General features: G+C 33.5%; 1 protein-coding gene across 2 annotated transcripts in view; it reads left to right on the forward strand.

Moving 5' to 3' along the window:
• The window catches only part of LOC145306122 (furin-1-like), a 114,557-nt gene that overhangs the window by 25,591 nt on the left and 70,138 nt on the right, over positions 1-18,828 (forward strand). The gene's annotated exons all lie outside the window — the stretch shown is intronic.

Genomic DNA, 18,828 nt, shown 5'->3' on the forward strand with positions numbered 1-18,828 from the left:
GATTAACATGTTTATAAGCACGACTGACAGACAAGGGGCAAATAATGTATAGAATAGACAGACATTTGCCAATGGAATTTTCACTGAAAATTATAACTCTCTATCTTCATTAGCAGCCGAGAAAGTCACATTTCCCCTAAATTACAATACAAATATTATGGACATACAGGTTGAAGATATTTTATGAGGAGAGGATAGACATGAGATCTTATTTTATTGCATCTTTGAACTAAATCTTACTAAATTGTGCTGTGCGATCATGATTACATGTTCACATGCTCTTTAGACAACCATCCCTTTGATCGCACAATCTTTTTACTGAGAACATAACTAAATATCTAAAAAATTAGTGTATTTATGGTCTTCCGATTAAATAGTCACAAGAGTTGCTTCACTTTCTAGATAATACTTCATTCTAACATTCTGAGGCAATGATTTAATATTTGGACGTTTCTAGTATAATTGTGTGAATCCAAATGTATTTCCAAAGGTACCTAAAATTTCCCTAGGCGGTTTTTGGATATTACACTGAAAAGTTTGTAAATTACTATGCGTACATTTTTAAAAGCGAAGCTTTTCTATAATTAGGGTCGGTACGTCCGTAACGGATAGCTTTTTTCGTTAATTCAGGCATGTTAGAATTGTCCTATCGATTTCAAATTTTGCATGGTGATTCCTTTAGTAGTTAGGTACGATTTAGAAAGCGTAGCAACTCTATAATCATTACCAAAATTTACGTACGTCCAGTTTAAACATATTGATTTTTTTACTTTTTCAACGACAAATTTTTATGTGATCTAATCATCTGTTTGATCAGATTTTTGGCATATTGATTTCTGGGACAATAAAGTATAATGTAATAAGCGAAGCAACTCTATAATCAAGTCCTTAAAATGTAAGTATGTCCATAAACATTATCCTGTATCAAGCAGTTTTTCAACAAATTTACTTACAATTTTGCTTTTACTCTTATACATTTATATTCTGATTATTCAGTTCTGACATTATACAAGTGTTAATGTCCGTTTGTCCTACTGTTTCAGTGCTTCGCTTTTATGGATGTTGTCATCCTTGTTAAAATGCATACCGTTAAAACCGATATGAAGTTTATATTTTGGAAATATAAAAACGATTCCTCTGCTTCGTATAGTGAGGGAACTACGTGTTAAAATGTCCCAACTGACTCGAAACTTGACTTGCCAGTAAAATTTAGGACATCTTATCACCTAGCTCCTAGATTATTTCATTGTAGCACAAGAACCGTCCTTATATTACCATGAAAATAGTTCATAGCGGTTCTAACGGTATGCATAACAATTTTCTTCTTTTAACACAAGCCGCGCAATTTGAATTCTAACAAGGATGACAACATCCATAAAAGCGAAGCACTGAAACGGTAGGACAAACGGAATTTTAAATTCAAAATGTACGTAGCTCTTTTTGCACACCCTATTCTCTAATATACTCGCAAGTCAAGTTTAACGTCAGTTGGGACATTTTAACGCGTAGCTCTTTACCAATGCCTAGCACAGGAATTGTTTTTATATTTCCAAAAAATAGACTTTATAGCAGTTCTAACGGTATGCTCACCTGTTTTCTAACATTAACACAAGCCGTGCAATTTGAATTTTAAAATGTACGAGTTTGTTTTGCTCACCCTTTAAATGTATTAAATACGAAACAAAATTGTAAGTAAACTTGTACTGCTGAAATGCAGGATAAGGACATACTTACATTTTTAGACATAATTATAGAGTTACGATGTACTTTGTTGTGCGAATCAGATTCCAAAACTCAGACCAATCGGTTTATTATAACACATAGAAATATTTGTTAAAAAAGTTAAAAATAAATATGTTTAAAATAAACATATTGACATTCTAGTAACGATTTTAGAGTTGCTACACTTTCTAAATCGTACCTAACCACTACAGGAACCACCATGTAAAGTTTTAAATCGATAGGACAAATCTAACATGTATAGATTAACAAAAAAAGAGCTAACTGTTATGGACGGACTGACTGACCCTAATCATAGAAAAGCTTCACTTTTAAAAAGGATAAATGTTGGTAACAATTACATAATTGCTTTCCATCACAACCGCATCTATTGCCGAAAACAGCCAATTTCCGCCGAAATTTAATTTTGCCTTTCCTCAGCCAAATTAAATAATTTGAGTCATTTGAGAAAATCAAAATTTTCAAATCTAGCTGTTATGCCTCTTGGACCTATGAGAAGCTACCCTGCAAAGGAGAACCCGATCGGTTGAGAGAGATCCATCGGTACAGACATCCTGTTACTTTATCATACGGACTAGCGGCTGCGTCCCTGGTGTCTAGGGATATGAAAGTGCAGTAAAATAGCTTAAAACCTTACAACGACTTTTTTTATAAATAAAAAAGCATAAAACTACCCTTGGACATATAAGAAGCTTCACTCTAAAATTGGTTCAGCGACTAGAGAAATCCTTCACTACAGACAAAAAAAAACTTTCTACTTTATATAGTAGAATAAGGATTGAAAAAAGAAATTTTTATAAGAGGATTTTCTTATATTTACACTCGTCACTTCAGATTTTTTTGATATGTTGAAAATCTTTGATAGGAAAAAACTAAGATTGTCTCCGATTATTATATGATTTAGCGAGTAAAGAAAAAAAATTTCGGCGGAAAACGGCAGTTTTTGCCAATAGCTGTAGTTCCACATTATATTCACAGTTCCACATTATACATTTTAATATCTACCACGCCAAGCCAAAGTTCAGTGCTGTAACTCTGTCTTTAGTGGAGTTCCTTTAACTTTTGGTTTGGTTTCTTAGTGTCACCCTCGCCATCCACCTTTGTAGAGTATAGATGGTAAATAGTTATATTGACCTTTAATGTCAGCAATTTTTTTTAATCTGACCTCTGTCTTAGGTTCATGTTTTCTAGCACAATACAGACTACCTGACGGACCAAGTGCGTTGTATAGTAATGGCTGATATTATAATCTTCAAAAAAAATAATCAGCCGTCTATCTATAAAGCAGCTGAGAAAATTATATTTTCCTTGCGGCAATTGAGTTTAATCTCCAATTTTAGTTTTCAAATTAACATAGCAGACAGACGAAAATTTCTAATCATAAAGTAGCCTCGCTATTAAAAGCTAAACATTGTAAATATCATAAAAACAAGTAATCTGTTAAAAATGTTTTATACTTAAAATTCAAATGAATTCACAGAATTTACAGTTGTTTTTATTATATCAAAATTTTTAAAAATACAATACAAAAAGTACAAAATAAACAATGTTCATTGATTTCATTTATTATGAAGGTTTTGGTTTTGGAAGTTCTCGAATCTCAACATAAAGTAACACCTGAAAAATGAAAAAAAATATAAAGAATATTTCTACAGTGTGTTTTTTTTATGAGCACTTTTTTGAAAGCAATTTTACCCCACTTATAGTTATCAGAATTTAATGATTAATGGCTTATTTTCTTCGTTTTTTAAGGGAAATTATGAAACAACAAAAAAAATTACAGTTTTTGTTGAAAAAGTACAGTAAAGTTGAAAATTAAAAACTTAGGTGTCAACATCTAAAAATGGTTTTAGCGCATTTTTCTTATGCTCAAATAATCAACCTTTTGCAAGAATGGCTGCTAAACACTTCAAAGTTGAGATATAGAGCTAAAAATGTATACAGATACTATTAGGGACATGTACTAGAACATATCAAAGTTTGAAGGTCATATCTCAACCAGGGAGGGAGTACTGGCCCCCCAAAGTCGACTACAGAAAATCCATTTTTTTAAGAAAAATGCGCTAAAACCATTTTTATATGTTGACACCTAAGTTTTTAATTTTCAACTTTACTGTACTTTTTCAACAAAAACTGTAATTTTTTTTGTTGTTTCATAATTTCCCTTAAAAAACGAAGAAAATAAGCCATTAATCATTAAATTCTGATAACTATAAGTGGGGTAAAATTGCTTTCAAAAAAGTGCTCATAAAAAAAACACTGTATATCTGTGTTAACATAAAGATCTCGCTTATCGATAAATCTATAAAAAAAATAGGTCAAGGAAAGGTCTTAAGTAATTTGAAGTATGGTATCTCCTTCTTTCCGATAAAAATCGCCCATGAAAGTAGGGGTCAAATTTAACATATATGACAGAATCCTGTTATTTTAGTTACTCTACAATTCAAAAGTCCGTCTGTCTGTAAGATCAATGTTTTGTTGAGATAATTGGTTGTGATATGGGGGTGGGGGGTTAATTATCTAATGCTTTTATCAACAACAAAAATTAAAACCCAATCAGACACATATACATCACACTACTTTGCAAAACAAGTATCTAATTACTGCATAGAACGACTGTAAATTATTTCCTAAAGCCAAACTCTATCCCTCTCACTTAATTCTTAAGAAAAACTATATATTTCTAGTTTCTGTGCTATATCCCTACGGAATACTATCTTGAGGCTATTTGAACTTTTACTTTACTTGAAACTAGAGGCTGCGCCCCTATCATCCAGGGGTTCTATATTCGAAGGGATATAGAAGGGCAGAGAAATAGCCCAAACCATGCCAAGACTTATTTATAAAAAAATAGCCTGAAACCATCTAAGGACCTATATGAAACTTCACTTTAGATAATTTCAAATTCTTTCTGTGCAACTACAGTCTGTTTATGTGCGTCTGTCTGCGTTTATTCAAGGATATTGCTATCCGCTGAACCTAAATGGTTCTTCTGTACAATGTAGCTTCTCATATAGGTTTTATGAAAGTTTATAGCTATTTTGGGGTAACGTTTTAAGAGAAATAATAACTCCCCCCCCCCCCCAACATTTTTTACTTTCAATTTTGTAAAACTAAAATTGTAAATGTAAAGAAGTTGTACCCCTCCCTCTCCGAATTAATTGCCCATCTAAGAGTATAGCCGATAGTTTGATTCAAAGATTGATTTTCATAAAAAAAGGCTGAATGTCCGAGTCCGTGTACTGAAGGATCTTGCTAACCGATATGGTTCTCCTGAATAATGAAGCTTTCTTTTAGTGATTTATTACTTTTTTTGAGGAGGGGGGGGGGGGGGAGGGGGTTACCACAACTCTTCAAAGAAAAATCACGATTAGAAAAAATAACTCATTTCCCTAGTAAAGTTTTTTTAAGTCAAACTAAAGTTTAGAATTATGAAACGAAAACGAAGTAGCGGGTTTCGTCGTATATTGCAGCTTTTGATAAGTTATTTTACAGTAGGTTACGTTAACTGTATGTTAATGATTACCCCGCAAGGTTAGGAAATAGGCCTGCAGGACTAGAGCCCCCCTCAGGGCTGGAAATAGGAAAAAAAACTACTGTGATAATACAACGAAACCCGCTAATTAGTTTTTTTCCAATTCCAAAGTTTATAACTTTATATAGGTAACATATAAAAGGAATAATGTGTTTAATTTTTGTAAATGCAAAAAAAGAATTTTTAATTAGGATAAGGGGTAGTTCCAAAAATACATTTGAACTAAAAAATATTGTTTTTAATAGGGATGGGAATCCGTCGAATTTTTGGGCCGGATTCGGATTCCGGATTCTGAAGGAATCCGTCAAAAAAAGTGACGGATTCTTGCGGATTCCGGATTCTTATTTTTGGCGGATTCCGGATTCGGATTCCGGATTCTAGCAGTATTTTAAAAGGCTGTCCGTCACAGAGGGATAGCTTTTTTCGTTAATTTATCACTATGATACTTGGTTGAAGCCTTGATTTGTTTAAAGTGTTGACTTCCAGCATAACTAAAACATTTACATCACATTAGTAATTATTAAAATTTGTTATGTAGAAAATTTTTTTTTGATCTTTGCCTTCAAACAGAGGGAGTTATAAGAAAAAAGACGGTAATTTTAGCCTACCAATTTAGAATCCGGAATCCGCTATAAAAAACGGATTCCGGATTCGGATTCCAAAATTGGCCGAAAATTGGGCGGATTCCGGATTCGGATTCCGGATCCGGATTCCCATCACTAGTTTTAATATTTTTTCTTTGTCGACTAAAGGCCTATAGGTGCATTTGAGGGAGGGTGAAGAAGTCCACATTTCATTTATCGTATAGAATTATATATAGGTTTTCGCGGATTATATACAATTTTCCACGAATATCAAAATAAAAATCATAAGATTAAACCAGTTAGTTGGTTTTGTTCAGTTAAAAATAACTGGTATTAATCTTTTGCTTTTTATTTTGATATTCGTGGAAAATTGTATATAATACGTTGCTATACATAATTATTCAATAAAGCTGAGATCAGGTTCTAATCGAGCGGAGATTAAACGTTTTGAAGCCATACTTTTTTTCTCCAAAAATAATTGGGTGGGAGAGGTTGTTAAGGGGGGGGGGGGGTTAATGCAACCATCTCGTAATCAAAGTGTAAATGGCACTAAGAATTCGAATTTCGATATGAAATTTTGCATGAGTAATCCTTAGTAGGTTATTTTCCCTGAATTGAACAAAAAGATGAAAAAATAACAGCTAAATGGCTCAGCCATTTAGCCATTTTTTTGTGGCTATTTTTAGGGCAAATCTGTCATAAATTACGTAGGAATCAACTTTTTGCAACATATTTTTGCTTTAAATCATGTGAAATGATAGAAAAAAAAGCATTTTTTAGATTTCTAGTACCAGCAACTACCTGCTAGAACTGTTTAAAAACGTTTTGGAGCGGCAAAGAGTATGATGTGGAGATAGGTATTGTGATGGATTTGCCTTGAAAATAGCCAAAAAAAATTGCTAAACGGCTGAGCCGCCAGCCGTTAGCCGTTATTTTTCCAACTTTTTGTTCGATTTAAGGAAAAAAAACCTACCAAGGATTACTCATGCAAAATTTCAGATCGAAATTCGAATTCTAAGTGTTATTTACACATTGATTACGAGATGGTTGCATTACCCCCCCCCCCCCTCTCCCTTCTATAAATGGTGATTTATCTTATAAGGGTGGAAGTGTCCTCTCCCAAAATAGAGGTGTACCTCCCTGGACCTATTATATAAAAGCTTCACTGTAAAGAAGAACCATATTGGTTCAGCGGTTAGTGAGAACCTTTGCTAGACAAAAAGACAGACATCCTCTTATTCTTAAACAAGTATAGTAGCTAAATTTTTTTGCTTTTCCTTTCGCTAACCACAGAACTATAATGTTGCTTTAAACAGCATAATAACTAAATATTTTTTTTTTTTAAAGTTGTTACTCAAAGATCACCAATATTTAATTTTGTATCAAAAAAATACCTGTAAGAGTTAAAATGCTGCCAGGAATAAAGTTTCTGGGGAAACAAGCATCTTGGAGTCACAGTTCTAAATAATTAGACACTTTAATTGGCGGTTTAAGTATGAATTTCAATACAGACCCCCCACTTTCCCTTGAGTGTTTTGATTTAATCCATTTGTCATTGACAGGAAATAAAAATACAACTTATTTTCTTCTTTGGCTAGGGGCACTTTGTATAAAGAAAATTATTTAGGATTTTTCAACAAATTATGCCTCAAAATATATAGAAATGTATCGCCCTCTTAGATCAGCTCAAAGAGGACAATCCACGAACATGAGCAAGTAATTTTAAGCACCTTCCAACAATGATCCATAGTATTTTTTTGAGTGAATATACTAGGTTTATATTAAATATTTGGTTTATCGACTAAAAAGTTATGCTTCACCATGGTTTTATATGAAAAAAACTTTAAAATGTAAAGCATTTTTAGATACAATATCATCAACTACTTTGTTGAGTTCAAAGGACAAAATAAAATAAAAGCATCAAATGCTTGAAGCCTCTACTGAGGCCCAATTCAAAGATAAATGGAGAACCATTGTGCGTGGCCTATGCTCTGGAAAGAAGAGATAAATGGCGATGATGATGATCAAATGCTGTAAATTGCAAAAGGTACATTAATTAAACTGTTTAAAATATTACAAGCTACCAACCCTTTTTCTAAACATTTTTTTTAATCAAAATGATATACTTTTGTGTCAGAGCTTTAAAACAACAGTTTGATCAAAACATTTGATGAATTTGCACCAGACTATGCTTAACATTTCAAGGTTTTTTTTCATACAAAACCATGCTAAAACTTAATTTTTTAGTCAATAAACTAAATAATTAACATAAACCTAGTATATTCACTAAAAAAATGCTAAGGATCAATGCTGGAAGATGCTTAGAATCACTTACTCTTGTTCGTGGATAGTCCTCTTTAATAAAAAAACTAACCAAAAAAAGAACCCACAATTAAAAAGATTTTTTACTAACTTACTTAGACGGACGAAAGGACGGACATACGAATGACAGAATGCGGACACAGTAATGTCCTGAATTGATTGGGCTCCGTTATTCAATTTTAAAACTGAAAGAAGTTGAACGATTGAGCTAGCCCTACTGTAGCCAAAGTTTCTTGTTTATTTTAGATCTTTTAAATCGGGTTCTAATAATATATGTGCTGAGACTTGGCTGCCAGCAATTTGCCAAAGGATATTAAAACAATCGTGTATTCAAAGAGTTGGTATACATTCAACCTTTTTTTCAACAAAAAATAAACAATTCAAATTCAATATGTTTTTAATCCTAATTGGGGGGTGTGGGGGGGGGGGGCAGAGAGAGAGAGAGAGAGAGAGAGAGAACGAAAATGATCAAATCTCTAGTAGCTTAAATACGGGTTAGAAAAGGATGGTATCAACCCCCCCCCCCCTCCATCTATTAACAAGGATAACAACATCCATAATAACGAAGTAATGTCCTTTGAAGCTCTGAAATGGAAGGACAAACGAACATAACACTTGCAGAGTCTCAGAACTGAATATTAATGCATATGTCTTTACAAAATTGTTAGTAAATTTGTTGCAAAATTTGACATGTTACTGTTTAAGGTCATACTGACGTTTAATAAGCTTGTTTTGAATGGATGTATGGACTTTCTGGTAACGATTATAGAGTTGCTCCGCTTTCTAAGTCGTACCTAACTGTTATAGGAATCACCATACAAAGTTTGGAATCGATAGGACAATTCTAACCTGTTTAAATTAACGAAAAGAGGTAACTGTTACGGACGGACGGACGTACGGACCGACTCTTATTATAGAAAAGCTTCGCTTTCAATAACTCGTCTTAAGTAAAACTAAAGTTTTCATAACACTACCTAGATAATGCTTTTAAGAATTAAAAACAAGATTACTGTCTTTACTTTGTGTAAATACATAAATTTAAATACCATACAAAATCTAACACAAAATAAACAAGAAACTACAGATTATTATATAAAATAGTATTTTTTTGTCTTAAGATTATATACGGTAGATACTGAACCGATTGAGTTCTTCAGTTTATGAAAGCTTCTATAGCCGGTAGTTTAACTTTAGATTAAAAGATGAAGATTTCTAATCTGGTATATGCTAATTTTGTATCATTCTTAATTTGTGGAACAAATGAAATGAAATTATTAATTTACCTAAAGCTTAACTAGCAAGTGTGACGCTGAAAATATCTGAGTTATTTCTGACTTCATTTTATCTGAAAATTAAATACTTTGTTAGGTTTTCTGTGATGAATTTTTATGTAAAGAATTTCTGACAGAAAAACACGAAAGGAAAATCATCTTCCCACAAATATTGGGAACTTTTGTGTATAACTCAAAACTGGTTATTATTGTTTTAACATATATATTACTAGCGGCTACGCCCCTAGAGGCCTCTAGTGGCACTTTAAATGTTTTTGTTTGTTAAAGTTAATTTTTTAAGTACGATACCTCTTTATTTGACGTTGAAGTCTCCCCTAAATTTTAAAAAAATTTCGATTTTTTTGTCATTTCTCTTGGGACTTATGAGAAGCTACCCTGTTGAGGAGAACCCGATTGGTTCAGCGGTTAGCGAGATCCTTCGGTACAAACACACAAACACAAGACATCCTGTTACTTTAGTATAAGGATTTGTTGCAATAACTAATAATTCTCAGGGATCTAAAGGGATAAGACAATCGCCGATAAATTGATGTACATCTCCAGTGATTCTGGATTAAGTGGTTGAAACGTTTGAACACTCAAATTAACCCATTATCTGCTCTGGTAACATATCAATGTAAAAAAAAGTATAAAACTGCGTTCAAATAAAATTCATCTGGTCAAAACAGGTTAAAACAAAAACTTCATATGATAAATAGGTATTAAATTTAATTGCCTAAAAAAAAGTAATTCAGAGTCATCAAAATAAAACATCTCCTTCCTACCTAATGTGCCCATCAAAACCTCGGGAATGGCAAAAACTGGCGCCATTACAAAGTGCAATAAAATCCCCAAAAGTTGTTAATCCAAATAATAAGAAAACGTTGAAATAAATAATTGGGGATTAGTGAAATAAACAGTCCATTGTCCCCTTCTTTCCTGATTATTTATTTCTTCACTGCATACCGATTACCGACAGTTACAAAAACTCAACTTACTTTCACTTTCTATTTTATATTAAAAATTAGAATGCTAAGAAAGCTACGGCTACATGCGGCGTTGCGTAAAAACGAATTAAGAACAGAGAGAGTTGACAATTTTTTTTCTATGGTTTTAATTTTCAACTATTTTTGAGGAAAAGAATATTTTTAAAAATGTATAATATTTTATTACTTTATACTTCCAATTGTTATTTTTACTTGTCACCAAATTAATGGTAAACGTTAAATAAACTTTCATATTCAAGCGTGTTGTTTAGGTATTTTTTATAAAATGTTTATGTATTATACAAGTCAGCTGTCCAGCTGATGTACCAAAATAAGGAAGGGGAAGCTATCAAAAAAGGGAAGAGTGTAAGCGCTATCCTTAATGTATTCCGAACCTAAGAAAAAATTACTGTTTCAAACACAGTAGATTCATGGGGTCAATTATGTTATGTAATTTTAATGGCGCATTGGACTTTTCCAAAAAAAAATTGATTTCTTTTATCAATTTCTCTGTGCCTGGTTCATATTTTAATTAATAATTTGCAGCTACAGATAGCTTAACGGTTAGGAAAAATCAGGAACTATGTGAAAAAGTTTAATTTTAGCTATAATGAGAGAAAAAGGCAATTTAATGCACATTTTATATAATACGGAAAATTTCTTCCTTTCCCTGTACCTTATAAAAATCGGCGGAAAAAGTCATTTTTTAAGCAAACAAAAGCGCGTTTTGCTCTATCTGTGAGATATTATGAATGAGATAATGTTAAGATTTGATATTAAGATGAGAAAAATTCTCGTTCACAGTCCCTTTAAGAGTATTTCAGAGGAGTTTGCGTATACGCGGTAGAACGCTTATCCCTCAACGACCAGATGCACATCATCATAACCTAACGGTAATCTACGGCAGGAGAGGTCACCCCGCCGCAACTACCGCTAGTTATCGACCTAGAAACTCAAACAGAATAGTTAGATAAATATACAAGTTAACATGATTCCTATGCCTTAACTTCTAATGCATCCAGATGGAATGACTTACGGACATTCCCAACGATATAAAAGACTTTGCCAAACGGAAAATATAATACTCTCGTAGTTACCTACACAATATTGTACTTATATTCTTGTACGTTCTTATAAAAATCTCCACGTTATTATTATATGAGTTATCTAAGAGGGTAATGATAGAAACGGTAAGAAAATAAAACCACATATATAGTAATTATGATACCAAAAGAACATAGTAGGTAATGTTATTACTCATTTAATCGTTATAAAATAAGCAAACTTTAAAACTAGGCTAAACGCTTCATAAAGGTAATAATTTAATTTAATTATTATCACTACTAACGTGACAAACGAACAAGTAACGCTTATAGAGTAAGCTACGTAATTAGAATTTTACACAACATATAGTAAACCAGTAATTAACAAGTATATATGTAACTTAAAATCTCTATATTTATTTTAACAAAAGTAGATAATCTTTAGAAAAAGGTATAAAAATTTGACAAATATTTCTCTTTGGTGAAAGTTATAAAGTTAAGATAATTTCGAAAACAGAATATAAACTTTCATTTAACAAAATCTTTGGAAAACGAAATTGTGATAATAAGAAAGATTTCTGACAAGTTTTAACAAATATAGTTAATATATTTTTTTTTGACTTAAGCTGTATACTGGCACATAAGAAAAATTCCGAGATCATTAAAAACAATTGAGCAATAAATGCAAAAACTTATATATATATATAGGCACACAGCCTATCAACGACTCTATTTGAATCAGGAAAATTCTATTTGGTGGAAATAAAAATTTAGATTTAACTTTAATGACAGGCCTAAGAAAATTTTACCCCGAAACTTAAGTTTTACGGCTATTGTAGTAAGAATTAAAGGGATGTAAAGTTCTATAGTTTTGAAGAGGAATGATATATACTCTAAACCTTAATAAGTTAAACAATTTTTCCTTAATGAAATTACCCGATCAATGATACTACTTTAATTGCTCAAATATTAAAATTTACAAACAGTCTTTACATATCTCTCTTACAAGTACTTGAATAAGCATATTTAAATAGCTTTGTCTAACGTCAGTCCTTCAGTCTACTTAGATATTGGTTACAAAAAAAAATATGCTATTTACAGGTCCTCTATATATATCACAGCACAATTAAAATTCACGATTAATGCACAGGGATGGATATAAATGAAAGATCAGAGAAAAGGTACTGAGGCGCAAGTTCGATTAAATATCTATATACATAACCCTTAAAAGCTAACAAGAATGAATAAATTGTGATATAAGGCTGAAAATTAAAATTGTTAATATAATATTGAGAAAAGAAATTTAGTTCAACTATGACGAAAGTAATTGAGATTACACGAAGTTTTAAATTAGGGGAAAAGAAAATACAACCTTATACCATTATCTCCTTACATACTAAGTTCCTTACAAGCTAACATGTAATGATATAACAAAATAACAATGGTGTAAATTATTTGGTCTTGTACAGTATGAAAGTCATAACGTCTAATATTTTACTAAATAGTAATCACTATTTTGACTAGTTACATAGATTAAGAATTTTGTCACACGTGTCTGAGCAGTCTTTGTCTAATAAAAATTACAATGTCTATGACCAAGCTAACATTCGCCACTTCAACGCGTACGCTTAGGGCCGGCAGAACCCCGTCGCCGAGGGACACCTTCAGCATCGGACTCCTCCCTGCTGTTATCCGACGAACGCGCAACTGAAGTCAGGCTAGCCGTCTCTGAGGCAGTCTCTGGCGGAAGAGATGGGGTGGGAGTCTCCACTGTAAGACACAGCCGCTCTAAACCTCCAACAATTCTCTCTGGCAATGGGAACCGAATCTCACTACCCACGGAACCGAACTGGCTGGATGGTATATCAATCTCGAACACATTCACCAGAGGAAGTGTATTTTCCGCTTCCTAAAATAGGGAAGTAAATATTATTTAAAACAGAAAATCTTAACAAATAATCAGGGAGAAATATAATAATGCTTACCCATATAGATAATTGAGCAGCCCTGATACTTTTAGAAAATTTTTATTAACTCCGCTAAAGTCATAATGCTAACCATTGGAAAAGGAATAGCACCATGGTTAAAATAACTTATTGTATATACGCATAGCTAAAGTCACCAAATTCTTTACCTCAAGTCACGTAGTTTTGGCGACTAATAATATTAAACGAATGTAGCAAACTTACCGCTGAAAGGTCCGCTGCAGATGGGGAATCAATGCGACTTAAGCATAGAGATGAACTATAGCTGGATCCTTCTGCAGACCCTCCAGTACTGGGCGGGCTAAACCTTAGCATGTTTGTATAGTGTTCCTCCAGATTGATTGAGTTGGTCGCCTAAAATATAATAGATCTTATTAGTTTAATCGCAAAGCCAACAAAGAATCTAGGAAAATCAGGAAATGAGAATGCCTAAAATCCTGTAAAGCTATATGATTAGGTAGCAATTCAACCCACTTTATACTAGAATTAAAATCTTAGATCGGTTCAAAATTGCTTATGCAACCATACATTTTAAGATTAATATTCTACCAATAAAAAAAAAATTTTAGTTGCAAATACCTCTAGATACGTGTACAAATGTACGGCCTCTTTCTGAAAATTAATAGAAAACTAAAGCATGGATACTTACATGTAGACGCTCTGTTTGATCAAAGATCAACGGACGGAAGCCAGGACTTCCCGACGAGGTGTCCAATCCCGCAGGCACATTACTTCCAGTAACTCGATCCTCAGTGGCAGACAGACGGTGTACGGCAAACAGCCCAACTCTGGATCTCACTTCGGCTGGAGTCGATGGACTAGCAGAGGGAGCCTAAAACAAAAAAAAAGAAAACATTAAGTCTTGATCTAACATTTAAACCCCCAATGAGAAACGTGCGGCACGAGCAAACTCTTAACTTTCCCAGAGGGAAATAATATTAGGTTGCTAATTAAGATTTTAGTAAATGTTAACTGGTATCTCAATTTAATTGCGGTAACCGAGCGGATTTCTCTGGCGACATAACACGACGACAAAACGGTGAGCGATATATATGGAAGAGCCGAAAGTCAACGTTGAGGAAGTGAGAATAGGACAGAACAACCTTGCAACAACATGATGCTTTATTAGACAAAACGGGTGGCTAGAAAAAAAAAATATACAAAACAGAAAAAAAATATACAAAACAGAAAAGAAATATACAACAGAAGAAAATTCACCTGTGTATCTGACAGAATATCATCCACCACAGAGGACGCGGCTTCGTACATGGTATCCGACGGCTCCACAGTTGGCGACGTAACCCCCGATCTAGTCCTGTTGGTCCTGTTACCGCAGTGAAGAAGCTCAATGGTCCTGACGCCTATGTTTCGGAGGCGCGTACATACATCTCTTATCCAGCGAGCCAGCGACCTGTCTGAGGTGTTGTCTAATCTTGTTAAGAGTCTCAAGCCCTACAGCACCGAAGAAGACCACTATGAGAGCACATGAAAACAAGCCTAAACCCAACAACATGTTAATTAAGCCATCCATGTTGAATGTGTCCAGACTCGTCTTCTGGTCTCTCCTCGACTCGGCAGACCCAGAATCACCTCCGGCAACATCGTCACCAATGTCACCGCAGGAGTTCTGCATCACCGAATTGAGGAGAGACCAGATGATTTGTATCGTTCTACTAAGCATCAGTGAGAGATGCTCGTTGCCAAACATCTCCCCTTGATCCCTTTCGGACTCTACAGTATCAAAAGTACTTGTACTCCCATAGTCATCGACATCAGCAAGGCTTGGCATCCCGGACTGGTCGCTGTACACTGAACTCGAGTCGTCTAAGGAGTTTTCAAGAAACGAGGAATTGGCAAGAGTGGCCGCAGCCGCTCTCATCGATTCCTCGAATCTTTCCTTAATATTCTGATGCGCGTCCAGGCTGTCAGGTATATACATTATGAGCGAATGTAAATTTAAAATAGAGGACTAGTGATTCTGAAAGGCAATATAGTAAAGTTAATTTTATGAAAAAGACTGTACACACGAATATTTTTTTTTGTATTCTAAGCAACTATGGTTGAGCCTCCTAACCATTAAAACTTTGATTTATCATCTAAAAGTAAAATTCTTTAAGTTAAAGAATATGTAATTAATCTTACATGATTCAACGCTTAAAAATAGCTATCGTTACGCTATTCAAACATTAAAACTTTGTTTTATTAGATTCAATTAAGTTAAAGAATATGTAATTAATTCTACATGATTCAACGCTTAAAAATAGCTATCGCTGAGCTATCAAAAACATATTCATTATGATGTATCAAGCAATTAAAAACTTATGTACTAGCTAAATCTGAATATTTTCAATGACGTTTTAAAAAACACTTTCGATAAAGCTAGCTAAATATAATTTTTGTAAGCGACCATTTTTAAATATGGTTGAGTTACTCGTAACGTAAATAACCTATCAATTAGCGTCATTATAATTGAATTAAGTAAAAAGAAAATCTTATTTTAAAACCTATAGTAAAATTGTTTTAGAAGATTTGAATCAGGACTCAATAAATTCTGATTATAAAAAGGGGATGCTGTAATCAAAAGTTAAAACGAATAGAATGATGGAACATATCTGTGTCAATATAAGTTTTGTTTACGATGAACGAATTTAACTTTTGCAGACGGAAAACGTAAACAAAACAAGGTACGTCAATTTACCTGATGACTCAGATATGTCCTATCAAAACTACAAATATTATATAAAACAAAATTGTCATATATTGAAGATGTACCCATATTGCTTTTAACCCACTTTCGTTTTAAAATACAGTGATAAAGGCCTTATCGACGAAGAAAATAAGATTCTTGAGTCTTAAATAGCGGCTAACGAATGCAATAGTGGGCATATCAACAATCTATAACATAAAAACATTCATATAAAACAAACGGGTTACTATATTTTATCACTTTTATATAAATTCTCTTGGAATTTAGCGGTAAAATTAAACACTCGAACGCAAGCTCCGCTCGCAAAGACAATTATTAATAAAATGAGCATAATAACTGGGCCGCCAGCATTTTATAACCTCGCTCAAATCCAACCCCTATCACTTTTGACCGCCCAAACATAAACAAAGGGTTGACAACTTATTGTTACGTAAAATTTAAGTACGGACGTCGAACGACATATTTTGTAGATATTAAGTCTAAAAAGTACACTTGACAGCGACGTAATGTAAGATATTAGTCTTTAAAATGATTAAAATTTATTCATGTTAAAAATAACATAAATACAGCTATTGCCAACAATGGTATAAACCATATGTACATATACAAAATATACAAACATGGGTTACCAACTATTGTTAGTAAAATCTTATATTTTTACATACATACGAGTAATGTAACCAAAGAAATTAATACGATATGTAAATACTAATTGTACTTATACATTTTTATATAAAATATTGTTTAAATTCAGGAAACAGTTATATTTAACAGAAATAGAGATAACTAACCAATCCATTATAGGTCTATCTGTAACGAAAAGAATTTCTAGAATATCCCAGGGATAAAAGGATTAATAAAAGATTATTAAAACTTCTTTTGTTTAGATTACCATAGCCAGGATACCCCAAGGAACCGGTTGGAGCACGCGCACTAACTCTTTTTAGGATCTACCATGGACCAGCCTGGAGATAACCTAGATGATCATGGAGTATTGGAGCCCTACCACCACCCTACCTTGGACGGATTGCGATTGTGTTCCTGTCAACACCTTGACACTATAGACGAGAACAACAACATTATCACCACACCAGAGTACGATGGATTCTCAGAGAACCTGTCCATCACCATCAGGAATTTCTTGTTAAATACAGCCCTGAATACCACAGAAGGTAGTAGAGTGGAGACCGATAGTGACATCAGCTCCAGCAGCACACTATCCCTCTCTACAAATGACCTCAACCAACTCTACTATGACCTGGAAAATCACTCAATCACCTTGGACGAGAATGGAAACGAGGTAGCACAAGTGGACGCCCTTGGCTACATATCTACCTCACCCCCAACCTCAACCTACACTTCGAACGAGAGCACTTCACCACCTAGTTCATCATCAGAAGAAGCTGAACTATCCAGAACAACCAACGCAAAAACATTTATTGATGTGACAATGTTAGATAAAACTAAACCCCTCAAGAAAAGAATGTATTCTATTTGGGAGGTTTATCATCTTGTATACCCAGCTATGAAAATACGCAAAGCATACTTTCTTAATGGAAAGCGTATTTAACTTAGCTTGGAATGCATTTATAGTTTATTATATATGCCTATATACTGGGACTACTAAACTTTTTCTTTTTCTCTTTTTTCTTTTTTAACAACTTACCCCCATTGGAGATGCGATCCTCAATTTTCAAATTCTTTGAACGTACATATGAGACTTTTACAGAAATGCTTCGCATCCACAACTATCTATCTATGCTTGATATAAAGTCAACACTTTATAGATCATATTATGAACCTTTGATTGACACGTGCCCTGCAATTAACTAGTAGCACTCAGGGGCAAGACACAATTACTTTAGCTAGGCCCAAGGCATTATTTGTATCAATTTATGCATTCATAGGCCTATCTTTACCTATATGACACCATATATGGGTAACGCTAGCCTATTCATGGTAATCTGTATGTGATTTGCTAATAGTATATGTTTATTAAAGATATTATGTTTATAGTTAATGTAATCATATAAACAACCAGTTCAAATATGTATGCCTACAACCATGCCTGATTTACGTCACATATTAACACACAGATATTTAATTGCACAGACAAACACTAAAATCCTGGTCCAGAGCTAATGTTATAGCATGTACCTCTTGAATTTATTCAGTTATTTATTAACTCTCCTACCATCAACTTCTCTTTCTGGCTTTAAAAGGTAATGACTTAGTTGTTTGGCATGCATTGTAGTTTAAATTTAGGCCCCTTAGTACTTAGCATGAATTGAGCTCAGGCCTTATGTTAGAACTCTAACACTTAGCACAATTCACTGCTTGGGACTTAGGGCACTTTTCTGTCCTACTCTACTTATAATTTTAACACTTATCCTGTAAATATTTTCATACTTAACTTATGCACTTGTAATATAAATACACTTTATAAAAACATTTTCCTTCCTTAATACTTAATATACTTATATAATTCTGATCGAATATCAAAACCAACCATTTATTCTTAGGTTAAAGCAACATAATACTTCGCGTGGGTCTTTTGTTGAGCTTCCACCAGCTCAACCAAATTCGTATTATACTTGTGGGAATAGAGGGTTAAGCATTCTAAACAAACGAACCGACGATGAGAATGTCTTTGTG

The sequence above is a fragment of the Acartia tonsa genome, chromosome 14 (assembly GCF_053477335.1).
Source record: "Acartia tonsa isolate MP-2025a chromosome 14, ASM5347733v1, whole genome shotgun sequence".
NCBI classification, from domain to species: Eukaryota; Metazoa; Arthropoda; class Copepoda; order Calanoida; family Acartiidae; genus Acartia; species Acartia tonsa.